General features: G+C 39.5%; 1 protein-coding gene across 1 annotated transcript in view; it reads right to left on the reverse strand.

Annotated features, from left to right (window-relative positions):
- The window catches only part of FOXO3 (forkhead box O3), a 149197-nt gene that overhangs the window by 57159 nt on the left and 70660 nt on the right, over positions 1 to 21378 (reverse strand). The gene's annotated exons all lie outside the window — the stretch shown is intronic.

Genomic DNA, 21378 nt, shown 5'->3' on the forward strand with positions numbered 1-21378 from the left:
TCATTAGGATTTGACTTCCAATTTTTAAAATATATCTTTTTGCCTCTAACTGCCTCTGTTACTCTGTTGTTTAGTCATGGTGGCATTTTTTTGGTCCTTTTTTTTTTTTTTTAAACTTGTGATAAACACTTAATTTGAGCCTCTATGGTGTTTTTAAAAAAGTTTCCATGCAGCTTGCAGGCATTTCACTCTTATGACTATTCCTTTTATAATTTCCATTAAACTAGCCTCCTCATTTTTGTGTAGTTTCCCTTTCTGAAATTTAATGCTACTGTGATGGGCTTCTTTGGTATCTTCTTCCCCCACCCCAGGATGTTAAATTTAATTATATTATGGTCACTATTACTGAACAGTTCAGCTATATTCACCTTTTGGACCAGATCCAGTGCTCCACTTAGCTCAAAATCAGGAATTGACTTGTGGGTTCCAGGATTAGCTGCTCCAAGAAGCATTCATTAATGGTGTCTAGAAACTCTACCTCTGCATCCCGTCCTGAGGTGACATGTACCCAGTCAATACGGAGATAGTTGAAATCCCCCATTATTATTGAGTTTTCTATGTTTATAGTCTCTCTAATTTCCCGGAGCATTTCACAATCGCCATCACCATCCCAGTCAGGTGGTCAGTAGTATTCTCCTACTGCTATATTCTTATTATTCAAGCATGGAATTTCTATCCATAGAGATTCTATGGTGCAGTACAAGTCATTTAAAATATTATATTTGACTCTATGCTTTCTTTCACACATCATGGTCACGCTGGTGGAGGAGTGGCTACTCTATCATTCCTGTATATTTTGTACCCTGGTATTACCATGTCCCATTGATTGTCATCATTCCATCAAGTTTCTGTGATGCCTATTATATCAATATCCTCCTTTAATACCTGGCACTCAAGTTTAACCATCTTAGTATTTAGACTTCTAGCACGTGTATACAAGCACTTTTTACTATCACTTTTTAGTTGTCTGCCTTCGTGTGATGTGATTCAATGGGACACCTTTTTCGTTTGACTGTTTCTCTTCAGTTCCCACATGTACTTTATCCTCTCTTCTTTACTAGAATAGAGAATACTTATTAATAGATCCTCCCCTGTGGGATGTCTGTGTTCGAACCATGTGCTCCTCTGTATCTGTCAGCTTTCCCCCACTCCTTAGTTTAAAAACTCTTCTATGGCTTTTTAATTTTACATGCCAGCAATTTGGTTCTGTTTTGGTTAAGGTGGAGCCTATCCTTCCTGTAAAGGCTCCCCCTTTCCCAAAAGTTTCCCCAGTTCCTAATAAACTAAAACGCTCCTCCCTACATCCCTCTCTTATCCACGCATTGAGGTCCTGCAGTTCTCCCTGTCTAACTGGCCCTGTTCATGGAACTAGAATTATTTCAGAGAATGCTACCATGGAGGTCCCGGGCTTTACTTTCTTACCTAGCAGCCTAAATTTGGTCTCCAAGACCTCTCTTCTACCTTTCCCTATGTCACTAGTACCTACATGTACCAACACTGCACTGCACATATAGGGCCTGTCCAGTCCATTCGATCACAGGTGGAAACCAAGAGAGTTCATTGTGGCATTGCAAATAATTATAAAGTCTGAGCAAACATTAGTTTTCATCTTGCCACATACATATGCAGGTTGAAAGGTAATAAAAGTTCCAAGGATTAACTACTGCTAGTGTTGATAGGAGTCATATGTATTCATCAAAAGTGGAGTCTACCCTTTCATTAGCTCACACTGTCATTTTTGCATTGGGAGAAATTAAAAATCTTATCAACAAAAGATTCAAGACGTCACTATCAGCATATTTTGCTAGTATATTCATTGCAAAATAATCCAATATGCTGGCTAAACACTAGTCTCAATAAAGACCAGATCCTACAGTGTGCTGAGTGCCCATTGTGAGGTGCAGAGTTCACTTCAACTCCCACTGACTTCAACAGGAGATGAAAGCTCTCCACATGATCAGCCATTTAGTCACTGCTGACAGTTGAATTTGGCCCACAAAGCACAAACATTTCTCTCATAGACTTACTGTGGTCCTACAGGGCAAGGGACAAACGTTCAGTTACTTTAGTTCATTTTTTAAAAAAACATTTAAATAAAAGAATAATTTTATTCCCATTACAAGCAGAATTGGGCTTTACATTGTATTCCACTGAGAAAAATTACAATGACTGATCCTGTTGTGAGCCTGAGAGGGTAGCTGTGGTGGTATCTGTTTAACAGCACAGACTCACATGCCATTTTGAACATGCTGCAATCTTTTGTTCATACAGCTGAGTCTTCCATGTAAACCCCTTGACATTATAATCAAACCATGTAGTAGAAGTACTGTACTCTAAATTTTTACAGATCAACCTTGACCATTAAAGTAGAACAAAAATTGTTTTTAATTTTTTTGTATCTATTTCAGGGATTGGAAATTAAACTAATCCTATAAGACTTATTATATTCTCTCCAAACCTAAAAAGCAGTGCTAGATTGAGGACACTAGGGACAGATATAGCCAGATACCCCCATGCACCACAAGTGCTAGAAAACAAATGCTTTACACCACTAAAATGATTGGAGCTCCCATCCTTCAACCGGTACTGTCTTCGCCATCATTTGGATTCCAATAAGAAGCTATCTCTAGAACTATTAGATCCAGAAACCTCAAAAAAATATATATTTTTTTTTGGTGAAGGTTTGGATGAAGGTTCAGGATTATTTTATCTAACAGAAAAAGGCATAACAAGATCCAATGGTTAGACACTGAAACTAAACAAATTCACACTAGAAATAAAGGGGAAAATTTTAATAGTGAGGATAATTAACCATTGGAGCAATTTACCAAGAGACCTGGTAGATTGTCCAACCTTTGAAATCTTTAAATCAAAACTGGATGTTTTTCTAGCAGATATGCTATAGCTCAAGCAGAAGTTACTGGGTGAGGTTCTATGTCCTGTGTTATGCAGAAGAACGTATATTCTATGATCCTTTCTGGCTTTAAAATCTATGAATCCAAGTTTGGTTGCCCTGTCCTAGTTTTAATAGTCTTTTCTGCTCTGCTATTACTTTGGCACTTGCAGTAGTGATGAAAGTTAAGAGTTACCACAAGAGATCATAACATGTAACACAATAAGTACTTTGGGGGGAAGGTTTATGTGAGAAAAACTCCAAAACATTATGTGTGAAGTACATTGCTTTCATCCCCATCACAAGAAATGAATAGCATCTTATCTTTGTTTTCTGTGCCACAAAGAACTTAAAAGTGATTGATCTTATCTCGTATTTCAAGTTAGTTATGGTATCTGTTTAGAGGAAGAGGTTCACATGACAGGCTTGAGGCACTGATGGAAACTTTTTGTTGAAATGGTAGCAGGATTCTGCTATCTGGACATAAATAAATTCATGCAAGGATTCTCGAGTGGTTGTTCTTTATCAACCATGGGGCTGTTGATTTATGTAGCAGTTCTTTATGCGACTCTAGATATTAGCATTTATAGAAAGCTGCATTTTTACATACATGACAATCGCCATGAATTTTAAGGGACTATTGCAGTCTTGTGCTAATTTTCACTTGATGTTTTAATATAGTGGTACAGTGACTGACTAAAAAACTATTGAGTGACATGGTTCTGTCTGGCATGTCATGACATCTAGTTTTATACAGCATCATGATGTAAGAGGATTTACATTTATAACAAGAACACATTCTCTACTGCCCTTGCCCCAAGTGACAATTCAGACAAGGTTGTAGGTAACAAAAGTAAACTAAAGCAGGACAGAAACAAAGGCATTTCACCATCCTCTCATTATACTGCAGGTCTCATAATTAAAATTAAAAACTATGCAGTGAGGGAACCTAGGATTATGCATATCATCATGAGGGCAACACCTCTGATTGATGTAACCAAATGAGACTTGCCTGCTAATTTGATTTCTGCAATTCATTGCAGCATGTGATGACTGATGGGAGCTGATAACCAAGGGCTGACTACGGATATGGATTTTGCAGGGCCCATATGCAGCAAGATATGTTTAACTCTCCAATTCTATCAAAATCTATGTCCACTTGTAACAGTCACTGTGGCTGATAAATCTGCTGTACTCACACAAGGACTCTGTATCAGCAGGACCTTATGAAGCTGTGTAGAGAGCAAAAGCCAGAAGGTGCCACTGCCTATTCGTAGAGTAAACATCTTCACAGAGCAAGAAAAGATGCAAGGCAAGAAAAAGACCTAGGGAAGGACACAAAACACCATATATTCAGAGGCAACAACAACTAATTTCATGCCTCTAAGAGATTGGAAAGAAAACCAAACATTATACCACAGTCTAACTACGAAGGGTTCAAAGTTAAGATGGACAAAAAAAAAAAAAAATCTGGAGGAGGCTAAAGTTGGAAAAAGTCCTTGGTAGAAATTTCCTGAAGGAAAAGGAGGGGAAAAGGGTCTACAACATGCAGGATTCCCAGTAACACAAGACTTTTCAAAAAGAATATTGGCGGGATGGATGAGCAATTGAGTTATAAATCACCTGAATCTAAGAAATCTCCGGATGGGTGCCTGCCAACTAAATTCCCTTTTCTTTGGAAAGCCAATGGATAGGTAGGAAAATGCAAGGAGAGAAGAAAACCTAAGAACCACGTGTACTGGAAAAGTAGATTTTGAAAATGCCAAAGCTCTCAGAGGAGACCTGAAAAATAACAAAGGAGCCCTGCTCAAAAAGAACAGACCCCTAGAACTAGGCACCTTGTATAAGAGGCCCTGCTGGAGTCTTTTTACCCAGGATCCTACTCAGAGGTGTCTTATCTGGAGCCACTGTCTTGTTCTCCTGCTTGTTTTCCCAACACTCTACTTTTAAACTAAACCTACATATTATGTAGTAAATATCCCAATAACCAGGTATTCACAAACTATTACAGAGCAGCTCCATGTCCTTCCCATTAAGTTAGTCTTTCCTTTGGATTTTCCTTCTCTTTGTCTTTTAGACTGTAATCTTTTGGGGGGCAGGGTCTATCTTTATCTTTGCATTTTGTACAGCAAGAAGAAATAAGCCAAATAATAACAACAGAGAATATAAAAATAATAATAAAAGTAAAAACCTGGCTCACAGCAGACCAGCTGGATTAAAAAATAAATAACACCACAAATAGACTCACCTCGTCATCATCCCTCTAGCCTTAGTACTCCTGGACCAAGACAAGGAAAGATGACAAAAGGAGACATTATCTCTATCCCCCAACATAAGGAAGGACTGTGTTGAAGTATGAAGGTTTCTCTAAGAATAAAGCAAGCTAGAAAACTAGGTCTATAATTCTGCTCTGAGCCAATGAGTAAATTTACACTTTAGATGTATTTATTTATTTAACTTATTTAGAAAAATCAGATGTTGCCTCTGCTGCATGTACAGTAATTAAAATGCATCGAATGACTAGACAACCAATTGATAAAAGTCAACCCAAAGAAGCTACCCTAGTTATGGCAGAAACTTGTCCTACTCAGGTACACTCCCTTAGACAAAAGCCAGAATAAGTACATATATTACATATATTACTATGTTTTATCTTCCTCCTGACCTTCAGAAAAAAATACCACTATTCAAAAATTACTCAAGGGCATGGCTGTCTAGAAAAAAAAACCAGAGTAAATCTTTAGCTCCTGAAGAGATCACCTTACATCAGAAATGTGGTCACTCCAAGTCATGAACAGCCAAGTGGGATCCTTAAAACTGGACATTACAGCTACCGTTCACCCTTAATGAGGCAAAAAAGGATCCAAAACTGAGGGCGGGGGAAGAGTACAACTGCTTAATTGGCATGAGGTCGGAGAAGTGACAAAGAAGTACAGATGGAATGCCCCTCCACATAAAAACTAGTGTGCTATGAATAAAAAAAAAGTCACCTTATCACCACAATGATACAATAAACCTGTGGGTTGTGAGGTGGAGAGGTGGTTGGATGGTAAGAAGAATAGAAGGCAATACACAAACTGAAAAAACATTTCCTCTCCTCCCCCACCCCAAAACATTACCTCTAACATGGAAACCCTCTAGAAAGGAGAGTTTATTGTAAAGATTCTGGGAAATATTTTAACTGGTTACCTTCATGTGGATGACTCTCAATGCTGTATCTAAACTGACTCACTCTCTGACACATCTAATCTCCTATTTACTTGCCTGCCAGCTTCTAGCTACACTTTAATATCCTAAAACTGAACTGAATGCTTCAAAGACACAAATCCTTCAAGGTAACAAGGTCTTCTTTGTTTCCAGATCCACTAACATTCTTCTCAATTGAGCTCATAACTTTGTTCATACTGGCAGAAATCTTGCAGCGGTCATAAAATTCTCCATCTCCATGGTCTACAAATCTATCACCATCTATAAAAGGTTGCCAGAATTGTCCTTAATTAATTTAGCATAGACAGAGTTACTTAATTAAACAAAACCAAATTAAGACCACTTTAATTCTGTATGAGTGTCCACACAGGGGTTTAATGCAGTTTAAATTTGTACCTTTAGTTCATTTGGATTAATTTTCCTGAGTATCCCTACATAGGCAAGCCCTTAGAATGCTGTGGCCAAAATACTCTTGTTCTGCAAGTAGTTGGATCATACTGGTCCCAAACTTAGTCATACTCACCATTCGCCTGTAAAGTTAAATTGTTCTCAGTAGTGTCAACCCAACCCCTAGCCCAGAGATCTCCAAACTGTGGGGCATGCCATCCTAGAGGGGCACGGAGGAACATTCAGGGGGGCAGGGTGGGGCCCAGGTCAGCCCCCACAGGGGATGGGGAGGGAGCACCACCCAGCCCCGCTCCAGCCCACCCTCAGCCATGGCTCCGCTCCCGGCAGTGGCTCCACACCCGGTCCCAGCCCCACTCCAGGCTTGGCCACTGCTCCATTCCCGACCTCAGACCCGGCCCCAGCTGCCACTCCAGCCTCAGCCCCTTTACTGTTATACATGCCCCCCCCCCACGTCCCCAGGAGCCATGTCCCCACTCCTGGCCCTGGCTCTGGGTGTGTGTGGGTGTGCCACAGACAGGTGTAAGGGGAGGGGAGGCGTGACCCTGAAAAGTTTGGGGATCGCTGCCCTAGCCTATAGATGCTGAAAAAAATGCCCTCTGCTTTTCAAAAATTCACCATGGACTTTGTCCATCCTACTACTAGATTAAATATCCATCTACTCTACATCCACCCTGCTCCACTAATCTTGCCCTCCTCTGTCTCTTCATCACTGGAGGTGGGATGCTCAAGGGTGACTCATTGACTTGCCCCATCCGATATGGAATCTTCTCTCGTCCTCCTACCCACTGATTCACTTTCCCCTCCAGCTCTCCCATTTAAATCTCTTAAGCTCTGACCGAGTCTCACTGTAAAGCAGTTTGCAATACCTTCCATGAAGAATGCTATATCAAAATTGTACTGTATTCATAGCACTTACATGTGGATCTGAGTTTCCTTTTTTTATGCTTTGGACAGAAAGTTTGCTATTATCTATATAAAATGACTTAAGTACCATAAAAGAGAGACAAAGTAAGTGAAGTACTATTTTTACTGGACCAGCTTTTGTTGTTGGAAGGGACAAGCTTTCATAGAGCTATTCTTCAGGTCTGGGGAAGATAACCAGAATGTCTAAGCTAAATACAAGTTGGGAAAGATTGTTAAGTATAAGGGGTTCACTTATGCTACAGGAGACCACTTAAAATGAAGTGGGCAATTAAAAGTTAGCAGGCAGTAGGGTGTTTTACAAATTGTTGTAATGAGCCATAAAACCAGTGTCTTTGTTAAGTCCACGGTTTTTAGTGTCTAGCAGAGCAATTAAATTAAATTCCCAAGCTCAAGTTTTGAAGGTGTTATGCAGTTTCCTTTGAGAAGGAGGACTGAGAGGTCAGATATACAGCGATCACTTTGTGAAAAGCATTCACCCATGGATGACAGGGTGTTTTTGTCCTATATCATTTTTCTGTGTGAGTTCATTTGAGAGTGTAGTTATTGACTGGTTGTTGTTGGGTCATTTGATGCACTGGAGGAAGTATACCGCATATTGTGATAGGCATGTATAGGACCCAGGAATCTTGAAGGGTGTATTGTGGCGGTGGTGTACTGAACATCATAGCAGTGGAGATATGTCTGCAGTTTTGCATTTGTTGTTCTGAAAGGGTCTAGTGTTGCTTTGAGTTGGTGAGTCCTACTTTGTGGGGAGTTTGCTTCTGATGATGAGCTTAGCGAGGCTGGGGAGTTGTTCGAAGGCCAGAAGAGGGGGTTCAGGAAAGATTTTCAGGATGTGGTCTCCAGAAAGTATGGGTTGTAACTGTTTGATGATACCCCATTTGGGTTCTTGTGTGGGTGGTACAAACATAGCTACCATAAGACAGTTGCTGTAGATAAACATGAGCTCAGAAAACATTTATACCATCTCTGATAGCGGGTAATAGCTTGACACTGAATTCTGTACTCCCACAATTTTACACTTCAATCAAAACTGTGCGGGAGGAGGGGAAAAAAATCAGAAAAATAAAGAATCACTGTCTTTGCTAGCCCTCCTCCTAAAATCAGGAAAAGAGATGTATCATCAGATATGTAATGTGACAATCTCTCTAAAATAATCTTCCCTATCTGCCTCAAAAGCATTTTAAAACTAATAGTCAGGAACAAAACAAACATACCAGCTAATGTACGATGTATAACTTAAGTGATAAACATAATACACCCACTCAGCCTTTTTACTTGATGTGGTTGGAAACGTCTATGTAGGGTGGAAAAAGTAAAGGTAGGTTGATTTTATTTTTGGCATTAGTTTCAAAGTTTAGACTTTCTACACCAGTTATTTACTCTATCTTTGTGTTGCTTCCAGCCAACAGCATAAAGATGCTTTTTTAGACTCTAACTCTGGAAAACAAAAGATGCATTATCCCCAATTATTTCTCCACTGCACAGCACTTCCAAGCTACTGCAAGAATAGAATTCAATTCAAAATGCATGATACAAAATAACCCACTCTCTCAATAGCATAGAAAAGCAAGTTAAATCTCGATATAGTCAATAAAGCTCATTGCAACAAAAGCCTTTATTAAACACAGCCTTATCGGAGACCTGTTTGTGGAGCTCTAATTAGTCAAGGGTACAATGTATCACTATTTTAATATCTTAAGCAAAGATTATGAGCCAGATTCGGAGGCGAGGTAAATAGCAGTGTAAATTACAACCCTGGTAATCAGGTGTAAGTTAAATGCTGAGGGGGAAGAACAACAGTTACTACTTAGCAGAAGTAGTAACTAACAAAAGGGTGTGTTAGGAACTGAGACGAAGGCAATCTTGCCTAGTGGTCAGAGCAGGAATTCAGGTCTAGTGGGTGGAGCAGGGAGGCCAGGGAACAGAAGCGGGGGTCAGAACCAGAGTCAGTTGTCAATTACCAGAAGCAGGGGTAGAGCCAGAGTCAAAGACCAGAACAAGGACCCAAAGTTGAGAATCGGAGCCGGGGTCAGACACCAAATGCCAGAGCCAAGGGTTGAGCCAGAGTCAGAAGCAGGGGTCAGAGCCAGAAATGGTAGCCAGTGGTCACAAGCAAGGCATCAGGGCAGGAATCAGAGGAGAGGCAAGGATCAGGGGCAAGGTGGGAGCTAGGAGCAGAGGCGAGGCAGGAGCCAGGAGCAGAGCAGGAGCAGGGTTGGATGCAGATTGCAGTAGGCAGGCAAGAGCAGGGTCCAATGATGGTGGTGGTGATGGTGGTGATGCTCCAGCTACTGCAGCAAGTCTTCACAGTTGATTGGACAGCCCACCTGGGTCACTTCCTGGTTTAAGTAGCAGGAGTGAGCAAATCAGGCAGCTGCAGGTCTTGGGAGCTCCGACAGGACTTCCCATGGGGCCTGGCCTTCCAGGATTGGAGAGATGCTGCTTTGCCCATCTTCCTTGGTGGCAAGGAGGAAATGTCAGAGATCCACGCCGCCCACAGCCCAGGGTCTAGACCTGCACGCTTGGATCCTTACATGGTGGAAGAAAGGGTAATATAAAGTGGATTCCACCAACACTCTCCAGTTGGCTGCTTTTTCAGCCATATCTCCCCTTTCTGTTCTCGGAATATGTGAGACACACAGACTAACTGACCAATGTGCACCACCATTTACATGAGCACTGAACTTAAAGACTGCCTACCTGTGCCAACTCTGGACCCATCTTGGGACAGTGCTTTTTAGGTAGGAGTAGGAATAGATTGTAACTCCATTACCGTGTGTGTGTGTGTGTGTGTGTGTGTGTGTGTGTGTGTGTGCGCATGAATACATTGGGTGAAGGCATGAGCTGGTGTTTGGGGGGGAGAGGGGAATGTTCAGATAAGTCTCTTGACTACTGAAGTTACATCAAGCAATCTCAGATTCTGAAGAGTATACATTTACTACAACGCAAGGCAGGATTTCAAGGGTTGGCAAAAAGGAACATGTGCCCTTGGTTCCATAGTGACTGAAGAAAAAACTAAAGGCCAAAAGTTCAGCCCAAAATTATGTCAGCTTCTGCCAAAGGCATGGGGCTCCCGGTGGTGGGAAGTCACCCTGGAAAGGGGTTGCACTGACTCAAATAATATGAAACTTCTGTTCTGCCAGAGGGTGGCACTGACCAGCACTGCCCCCAAAAGTTGGTGGTAGTGACCACTAAAGGACATGTCCAGCGCATTCAACGGATAAAAGTGATTCAACTCATTCCCCACACAGCCTCTGCCATAGCTCCATCCACAAGATTAAACTACATATACATTCCAATCCACAAAATTAAGCTGCCCATACTTGTCAAAACTTCTGGAGAAGGGCTGCCTTCCCTTGGGGTGAATCCCTGTTGGGCACAGCAGTCATCGGACGTAGAGAGGATGTAATGCTCATACCGTTCAGGGGTGAATCAAGAGCTAAATGTAGATTTTATTGGTACTGAAAGCTGATCATGTTACTGATGAAGAATCTGGTGAATGTTTTCTTAGCATCATATCATACCAATAAGGAATCGGTGTGAATACAGTGTCCTTCATTAACATCAAGATGAAGGATCTACACACTGCCCTTTGTAGCTGAAAAGGCAGCTCAAACACCATGTTAATCTTTTGCTGATAAACACTGGAAAATAATTCACAGTGAGATGTCATTAAAATCTGATTGTTTATGAGTTTAGTATATAATATTATGAGCATGAATTACCTTTTGTACTAAGTAGTCCTAAAACTGTATCATGTCCTTCCATCTATCATGGCAGCAATTTGTAGCTGTGTTACTATTACATGCTCTCATTCAAAAAAAAAAAAAAAAGTATCATGTAAAAAGTGAATTCTAAAAGTGGCATGGAAGTAAGTGAAGTGCTATTAAAATCAGCAGTTCCATCAATAGTTCATATTGTTTTCATATCCTTCCCCATCCTCCACCACTGTTCTTGAAAGAAGAATGCAAAGAGAAAAAAATGGAAGAAAGGTAGAAAAGATGGAAAGCAGATACAAAAAAAAAAGGGTGGGGGGAAATCCACTATTTCCTTGCATTTATTTGTTGCTGTATTAAAACCTTTCAGATGAATTGTATAGTCTTGTACTTAACACCTGCACTTGTATTGAGCGATATGTATTTGAGATGCCCATCATATAAAGAGCTTTCATATTAATAACTATTGAAGATTTCACTGTGTGTTTCCCCTGTATTTCAGGCAGCCTGGCATGCTTTCCAAGTTCCAGTAAAGAAAGGATAAATAAACTTCAGTACATGTCTAAAACACAATGATTTTTGTCTTGTTAGACCCTTCTGTTCTCCACCCAACTTAATTTACAGTAAGTCTGAAAAGGTCAGACTTGTCACTGAATGCAATTGCGAGCATGAAAAACTCTAAATGAAATTGCCTGCAGCACAAAAATCAGTACAGAGTTGATTTACTTCTTAGTTAAAAAACAAAAATAAACTCTGCACACAGCATATATTGTTCAAGAGTTGAGCTCAAACATGTTTAAAAACAGATGAACCTGAGGGTGTCATGTAAAAACACAAACTTTGAAGAATCCATTATTCTAACCACTTTACCCTTGGGAATCAGGTGCAGAAATACCTATGCAGCAGTTATTCAGTGGTGATTAGTCACTGCATTAGTGCTGGGAAATCCAAACCTGTACCTCAAAAAAAAAAAAAAAAAAAAAAAAAAAAAAATCAGCTATAAAAATACAATGGCCCCTATTCTCCTTTAGCCTTTAGACAGAGCTCCTATAAACAACAAGAGGAGTTCAACATGCAGAGCAATAGCAGAATATGGCCTATTATGCCAAGGATTCTTGGAAGTAACTAAATTTTTAAACATACAGCCTCAGACTGGAAAAAAAAATGGGGGGGGGGAACCAACCCACAATGATATTCCATGTGCAATTTTAAATTATTAAACATTTTCACTTGACACTGAATTTAACATAACACCAAAGTAGAGCAAATTAAGTTTTTATGCTGCTTTCAAGGAGTAGGTATTAGAAAGGGACAGGAAAAGATGCAAGATATGAAGTGAAGATAATATCATTTGAAATGCTCTTCACTCCCTTCAAAGTGGCTCTTGGCTTTAAAACAGTCAGATATAAAGAGACTTTTACAACTTTCCTCCTAACTATATGAAAACTGCTTATTACCCATGTGGTAACTCTTTTTTGAAACACTCTCAAACTCTTTCCCAACTTCAATACTACCCCCCACCACGATGTGACAACAGCACGGGTCAACTTTGATTAACAAAGTAAATAAAAAATTGAGAACTATGACACAGTTTGGTGCTGTAGAAGTGGAGTTGCAGTCGAACTTCAAAAGGATCAGAGGTTTAGGAAGAAGTCACAAACATCAGAAAGATGAAATAAAGAAAAAAATGAACAAGTTGTGAATACAGACTATTGCATGGCCAGGATCCGGGGAAAATGAAAAATAAGCTGAAAAATAGAACACACACGTACAACTCATCTTAAAAATCCCAGTCAGCAAAATTCTTCTTGTAATCTGCTCTGCACAGACGTTAGTTGAGATATCAGAGCCATATACTGGCCTTGTGCAGCAGCGTGGTAGAGATAGAGTTCTGACAACTCAAAGTCTGAAAGAAGAAATAAAGAGGGGAAGGGGAAAATATCAAAAGATTCTGTTGTCTGCTTCATTCTCTTCAATCAGACGTGCAACTCAAAAAAAAAAAATCCAATAAATCTGCAACTAAGTCCAGTATTCAATTTATTTATGTTTAATTTGTATGATAAGACCTTCACATATATTAACAAGCCAAGGTCCTCACCCCCAAAGAACTTATATGGCTTCTTAAAGAATTATTAATCTTTTTATACATGAAATGAGGTTTTCAATAAGACAAAAACCTAAGGGGAGATTTTCAAAGGCACCAAGGACAGTTAGGTGACCGACTCCCGCTGAAAGTCAGTGAAGGTTAGGAGCCTAACTCTCATTTGCGTCTTTGAAAAATCTCTCCCTGAGTGGTTTAATACGATAAAAGGATCAGGCAAACAATGTTTGTCTAGATTCTGGTTCTCTAATAAAGAATAAAAATTACACATGACAAGATACTGTTATATGAATTGAGCTACGTTTTTGTATATGTACATGAAAGGATTAACGGAGCAGTTTTCAAACTTTTGCCAACAGCAGGGAACATTGTTGTCACTGTCATTTTTCATACAGAAGTCATTTCAGAGATATTCTAGTTCAGTGGTTCTCAAAGCCAGTCCGTCGCTTGTTCACGGAAAGCCCCTGGCAGGCCGGGCCGGTTTGTTTACCTGCCGCGTCCGCAGGTTCGGCTGATCACAGCTTCCACTGGCCGCGGTTCGCCGCTCCAGGCCAATGGGGGCTGAGGGAAGGGCGGCCAGCCTTTACAGCCTGTACAGAAATCACTGCAGACATTCAGTGATCATTTTCATCTAAGTCATAATCCTGTGACCTGTACCTTGAGCCTTACCAACAAATATTGAACTGACAACAGGTCCCAACAGATATAATTTCCCCAGTAGATTCAGGAAAAAAAACAATACTCAAGAGTCCTCAACCTGACTTTCTTCTTCAGACCTGGCCTGTTATGCAAGTCTAACATTTTAAAGATTACTGTGTTCCAAGATCCATAGAAAGCAGAACACTCACTCCAATCCTTATTAGATCATCCTCTATAACTAACTCAGAACCTCGGGAAATCTATTGCTCCCCTCCTCAGCAGCAGTTAGCTTCAGTAGCCTATAATGAAAAGAACAACATGCCAAGAACAACTTTAATACAAAGTAATACAAAGAACTAAGTTAACATGGCATTAAATTTGAAATTTCTATTGTGCCTCAAATGTACAGCTCTTGTTGGGGATAGTGAAGGAGATCACTGCCCCTCTGAGAGCTCTGGAAAACACTGTGACTCAGCCAGGCATAATGCTACCTAGAGGTCCAGAGAGCGTGGCTGCTGTGACATCCTTTTATCTGCACCTGGCAAATTTTATTGGTGGGTAGGTCAGGGTTTGTGTGTGTATGTGTTTGTGTGTCAGGGGAGGAGGGTGCAGAGAGTGCAGTTCACCTACAAAAGGGAAAAAGCACAACCTTCTCCTAAGATTTTAGCTACAACTGGGAAAATAACAGATTTTTTGGTACAATGGCAATTTTGAAAATTCTCAAAACAAGTTTTGTTTCAGATCAGAAACAGAAATTTGCGGTGAACCAAAAAGTTGGGAAAAAATTCATTTCAGGTCAAACAAAATGTTTAATTTATATTTTGCACCAACTCACCAACCTAGTGAGGCCTTTAAACTAGGTTCAAAAGGAGCAGGTGACAAAAGCCCACAGGCAAGCATAAAAAAAGGCAACCTTAACGGAGGACTAGATGTTGGGGGAGGGGGAAGAGGGGACATGGGAAAATTGCAACAGGGTCATAGAAGCAACAAGAGGAAAATCAGTGGAAAAGTCTAATCAGCATCTTAGATGTCTCTACACAAATGCAAGGAATATGGGAAATAAACAGGAAGAACTGGAAGTATTAGTTAAGTAACCAAAACTATGACTTAATTGGCATCCCAGAGAGTCGGTGGAATAAACCTTCTGACGGAATACTGGTACAGAGGGGCATAGTCTGTTCAGGAAGGAGAGGCAGGGGAAAAAGGGAGGAGGTGTTGCATTATACATCAAGAACATATTCACTTTCTCTGAGGTCCAGAAAGAGGCGAGAGGCAGACCAGTGGAAAGTCTCTGAGTAAATATAAAAGGGGGGGGGAGGGGAAATAGGGGTGATGTCATGGGAGGAGTCTACATAGACCAACAAATCAAAAAGAGGAGACACTTCTAGAACAGCTAATAGAAATATCCAAAACACAAGTCTTGGGAGTAATGGGGGATTTTAACTACTCAGACATCTATTGGAAATATAATATGGCAACATACAAAACTTCCAGCAAGTTCCTGGAATGTATTAGGGACAGCTATTTGTTTTCAGAAAGTGGAGGAAGTAACCGGGGGGACAGCCATTTTGGGCTTGATTCCAATCAACCAAGAGTAATTGGTTGCAAATCTGAAGATGGAAGGCAATTTGGGTTAAAGTGATCATGAAATGACAGATTTCATGATGCTAAGGAAAGAAAGGAGTGAGAGCAATACAATTGGAACACTGGACTTTAAAAAAAAGCAGACTTTAACAAACACAGAGAACTGGTAGGCAAGGTCCCATGGGAAGAAAATATAAGGGATAAAGGAGTTCAGAAGAGGTGGCAGTTTCCCAAAGAGACAATATGAACAGCACAACCACAAACTATCCTGAGGCAGAGGAAAGATAGGAAGAATAGTAAGAAGCCAATATGGCTCCATTAGGAGATATTTAATGATCTGAAAATCAAAAAGGAATCCTACAGAAAGTTGAAATACGGACAAATTACTGGAGGATTGTAAAAGACCAGCACAAGCATGTAGGGACAAAATCAGATATGCTGAGGCACAAAATGAGTTATACTAGCAAAGGACATAAAAGGCTATAAAAAGAGGTTTTATAAATGCATTAGGAGCAAGAGAAAGACAAAGGAAAGTGCATATCCTCTACTAAGCAGGAAAGGAGATCTAATAACAGATGATAACAAGAAGGCTGAGGAGTTTAAGACCTATTTTGCTTCAGTCTTCACTAAAAGGGTATATTGTGTCCAGATACTTAACACAATTAATATTAACAAAGGGAAGAAACACAAGCCAAAATAGGGAAAGATCGGGTTAAAGAATATTTAGATAAGTGAGATGTACTCAAGACAGCAGGGCTTGATGAAATTCACTCTAGCGTGTTTAAGCTAGTTCCTTAAGTTATCTTGGAACCGTTAGCAATTATCTTTGAGAACTCATGGAGGACGGGTATGGTCCCAGAGAACTGGTGAAGCGCAAACATAATACATATATTTAAAAAGGGGAACAAAGAGGACCTGGGGAATTATAGATCAGTCTGCCTAACTTTGATATCTGAAAAGCTACTCAAACAAATTATTAAACAATCAATTTGTAAGCACATAGAGGATAATAAGGTTAAAAGGAATAGCCAGCATGGATTTGTCAAGAACAAATCATTCTATCAATCCAAGTAAGATAATGGATCAGAGGATATTGGAGTCACTCGGTAAAGTCTTAAAGGAGAGTAATGTAATTAATTCTAATCAACTTGGTTTATGGAAAATAGAGCCTATCTAATTAACTTGTAATCTCACCAAAAGAAGATATCAAGTTTGGCTGATAGAGATAACAGTGTTAACATATTATATTTAGACTTAGGTAAGGCATTTAACTTACCACCATATGACATTTTGATTAAAAACCTAAAACAATATAAAGTTAACATAGCACACATTAAATGGATTAAAAACTGGCTAAGTGATAGTTCTCAAAATGTAACTGTAAATGGGAATTATCATCAAGCAAGTGTGTTTCCAGTGGGTTCCCTGAGGGATGGTTCTTAGACCAACGCTATTTAACATTTTTATCTATGACCTGAAAGAAAACATAAAAATCATCACTGATAAAGTTTGCACATGACTCAAAAATTGGATGAGTGGTAAATAATGAAGAGTACAGGTCACTGATTCAGAGCGATCTGGATTGCTTTGTTAAGCTGAATACAAGCAAACAATATGTGTTTTAATACAGCTAAATGTAAATGTATGTATCTATCTAAGAACAAAGAAAGTAGTTCACACTTACAGGATGGGGGGATTCTGTCCTGGGAAGCGGTGACTCTGAAAAAGATTTGGGGGTTGTGTTGGACAATCAGCTGAACCTGAGCTCCCAGTGTGATGCTGTGGCCAAAAGAGCAAATGCAATCCTGGGATTTGTAAACGGGAATCTCAAGTAGGAGCAGAGAGGTTATTTTACCTCTGTATTTGGCACTGTTGCAACTGCTGCTGGGAAACTGTGTCCAGTTCTCGTATGCACAATTCAAGATGGGCATTGACAAACCGGAGAGGGTTTAGAAAAGAACACCTACAATGATTAAAAGGTTTAGAAAACCTGCCTTATAGGCTCAAGGAGCTCAATCTATTTAGTTTAACAGAAAGAATATATATATATATATATATAGAGAGAGAGAGAGAGAGAGAGAGAGAGAAAGATACCTATCTCATAGAACTGGAAGGGACCTCAAAAGGTCATCGAGTCCAGCCCCCTGCCTTCACTAGCAGGACCAAGTACTGATTTTTGCCCCAGATCCCTAAGTGGCCCCCTCAAGGATTGAACTCACAACCCTGGGTTTAGTAGGCCAATACTCAAACCACTGAGCTATCCCTCCCCCCCAGAAGAAGATTAAGGGGTGATTTGATGAGTATCTATAAGTACCAATGTAGGGAACAAACATTTAATAATGGGCTCTTCAATCTAGCAGAGAAAGGTACAACATGATCCAATGGCTGGAAGTTGAAGCTAGACAAACTCAGATTAGAAATAAAGCATAAATTTTTTGACAATGAGATTAACCATTGGAACAATTTACCAAGGGTCATGGTGGATTTTCCATGAAAATTTTTATGTCAATATTGGATGTTATTCTAAAAGATCTACTGTAAGAATTATTTTGGGGACGTTTTATGGCCTGTATTATATAGGAGATCAGACTAGATTATCACAATGTTCATTTCTTGGATGGAAATCTATTAATCAAACCAACCTAATTTTCTTCTTTGACAGGGTTACTGGTGTAGCGGATACAGGGGAAAGCTGTAGATGTGATATAGTTGATTTTAATAAAGTCTTTGACACAGTCCCACATGAATTTATAAGAAAATTCGGGAAATGTGGTCTAAATGAGGACTTCAGTAACTCAGCCAGAGGTTAGGGGTCTATCTCAGGAGTGGGTCAGGTTCTGTGGCCTGCAATGTGCAGGAGATACTAGATGATCACAATGGTCCCTTCTTACCTTAAAGTCTATGAGTCTATGAAAATACTATAAAGGTGGGTGCACAACTGGTGAAATGGCAATACTCAGAAAGTAGTTATCAATGATTTGATGTCAAAGCGAGAGGATGTATTTAGTGGAGTCACACAGGGGTCTGTCTTAGGTGTGGTACTATTCAATATTTTAATTAGTGACTGGGATAATGGAGTGGACAGTACAGCTTGTAAAATTTGTGGATGACACCAAGCTGCGAAGAGTTGCAAGCATTTTGGAAGACAGGATTAGAAATCCAAATGAACCTGAGAAATTGGAAAATGGGCCTGAAATCAACAAGATGATATTCAGTAAAGATAAGTGCAGAGTACTACATTTAGGAAGGAAAAATCAAATGCCCAACTATAAAATGAAGAATAACTGACTAGGATGTGGAGGCTATCGTGGATCACAAATTGAATATTAGTCAACAATGTGATGCAATTTATATATATAAATTTTAAAAAAGCTAATATTCTCAGGTGTATTGACAGAAGTAAGACACAAGAGGTAAATGTTCCACTCTACTTGGCACTGGTGAGACATCAGCTGGAGTACTGTGTCCAACTCTGGGTGCCACACTTCAGGAAAGATGTGGATAAATTGGAGAAAGTCCAAAGGAGAGCAATTTATAAAAGGCCTTTGAGGAAAGGTTAAAAAAACTGGTCATGTTTAGTCATGAGAAAAGAAACCTGAGGGGGGAACTGAAACCAGTTTTCAAATACGTTAAGGGCTGTTATAAAAAGGATAGTGATTAATTGTTCTCCATATCCTCTGATGGTGGGACAATGGACTTGATCTGCAGCAAGAGAGATTTAGGTTAGATATTAGGAAAACTTTCCTACTGTAAGGGCTGTTAAGTTCTGGAACAGGTTTCCCAGGAATCCCCATCACTGCAGGTTTTTAAGAACAGGTTGGACAAACTCCTGTCAGGGATGGCCTAGGTTTACTTGGTCCTCCCTCAGAGCAGGGGGCTGGGCTTGAGGTCCCTTCCAGCTCTGCATTTTTATGGTTCTATGACATTTTGAATCAAAACACCTAAAATGTTTCCTTTCAAAAATGTCAAAAAGAAACATTTTGATTTTGGGGGGATTTTAAAAGGACTTGTTCCTAAGTGAACAATTTGATGACATTGAGATGAATTTAGGAAACATTTTGTAATGCCAAATCTGCATTTTTAATTTTTGTTGCTGAATAAAGTTTTGATTGACAAATTTTGCCCAGCTCTAAGTTTAACTGCATTGATGTCAAAATAAAATAAAAAAAATCACTCTGCCATGTTGCACACTTCCATTACACACTAAATGATAACATTAAAAACACAGCAAAATAAAACGTTACCTACCAATATGTGCATCTAAAGTACCAGTACAGATCCTGTGTATTAGATGCTGAATGATACACTGCATTGTCCAGTGCTGTGGACAAAGTTTATGATACTGTCCCTCAGATTATCTGTCTTTCATTCTAGAACACATAAGGCAAAACTCAGCAGCATTGTGAGTTAATTGGATGAGTCTACAGGGCATTCCAGCAGGCTGTCTCAACTGAGTATTAATAGCATCTTTATGAAGAACCTCCAGCATTTTAATATTTTTTGAGAAGGCCCATTTTGCTCCTTCACGCTTGTTCTAATAGATTTCCATTTAAGGTGCCATGCTATATATACACTCACCTTCCACATTTATTACCTGTTCACATGGTAAATTGCCCTATCGTCCTTTATTACCTTGAACTTTACTTGCCTCCAGTATGTCACACTGGCCAAGTTTCTTAACTTATCAGGCTTTTGTAAACCAAGAATGATTGAAGTTCGCATGCAGTACTTCCTGTATGCAACTGCAGAGTCAGCTAAACTGTGCACAAGATAGGTTATTTCTGCATCATCTATTGTGCTTATTGCAATTACAGTTGTAAGGAGAGTAACATTTTTGAAGTGAACAAAATGGTACAGACTACAGAAGGGGGAGAATCAAGAAGAAGAATGAAGCAAGACCGAAAGTCCTATTCCATTGCAAGAGAGGGCATCATCCACAGTTCTAAATATACATTAATAATATTAAAGGCTCTGGGATGGACTCATCTTTTTCAGATTATTAAATATTACAAGAATGACATGCTTAAGTTTTCTGACATTTGTTAAACACAGGAGGCCCATTAGGAGGCTTTCAAACACTGCTTCTAATAATACAAAATGACGCAATCAAAATACACTACTAAGAGCATTTCAAAGGGAATTTGATGGAATAGGCTATCAGTCGAGAATGTGAGTATGTTTGCAAAATCTGGTAACATATAACACCACATACTTTTCAATTCCCATTCTTCCAGCTGTCATACTCTTTAAAATAAAATAAAAAACAATAAAAACCCCTCTCCCCCTCCTAAATTCCTTCTTTAATGGCTGTCAAAGCTGGCATCTTTACTTGAGCATGATGCCTAAAGTTCACACCCTGTTACCTCCATTGGGCCACTTGTAATACTGGAGGCCCCTATGTCAAAGGACAGAAAGCCTTTCTTTTAAAGAAAGCCTGAGCTGTGAGTGCCTTACAGTAAAATGACAGATTGGAAAAGAAGAAAAAGATGACAAGCATTAGGTGCATTAGTTGGCATCCCTCTATATATAAAACAGACAGCAAGATGTCAATACAAATGAATTTTTACTGGGATCTTGCACATATGAAACAGAAACCTATTGAAAATAATAACTAAAATGAAAACAGTCGAACTCTTAAAATCTTGCCAACAATTCTTTATGTGATACCACACTTGAAACATAACACAGTGAAATGTAATGAGAATTAACCTTAGAAGTAAAAATTCAATGCTTAAAAATTTTGAAAGAGAGAAAGCTATGAAGTGTCCTTCAGGGCATAATTTATGTTTCATGTACATCACACAGGAGGATATGAAAATGTACACACAATATGCTGCTGCATATTGAGAGACATTATATCAGTCCCATGACCGCAAATTCTCCACTGTCTTCTTAGATGTTCT

This window comes from Terrapene carolina, unplaced genomic scaffold, assembly GCF_002925995.2.
Source record: "Terrapene carolina triunguis isolate 2854851 unplaced genomic scaffold, T_m_triunguis-2.0 Scaffold42, whole genome shotgun sequence".
Classification (NCBI taxonomy): domain Eukaryota; kingdom Metazoa; phylum Chordata; order Testudines; family Emydidae; genus Terrapene; species Terrapene triunguis.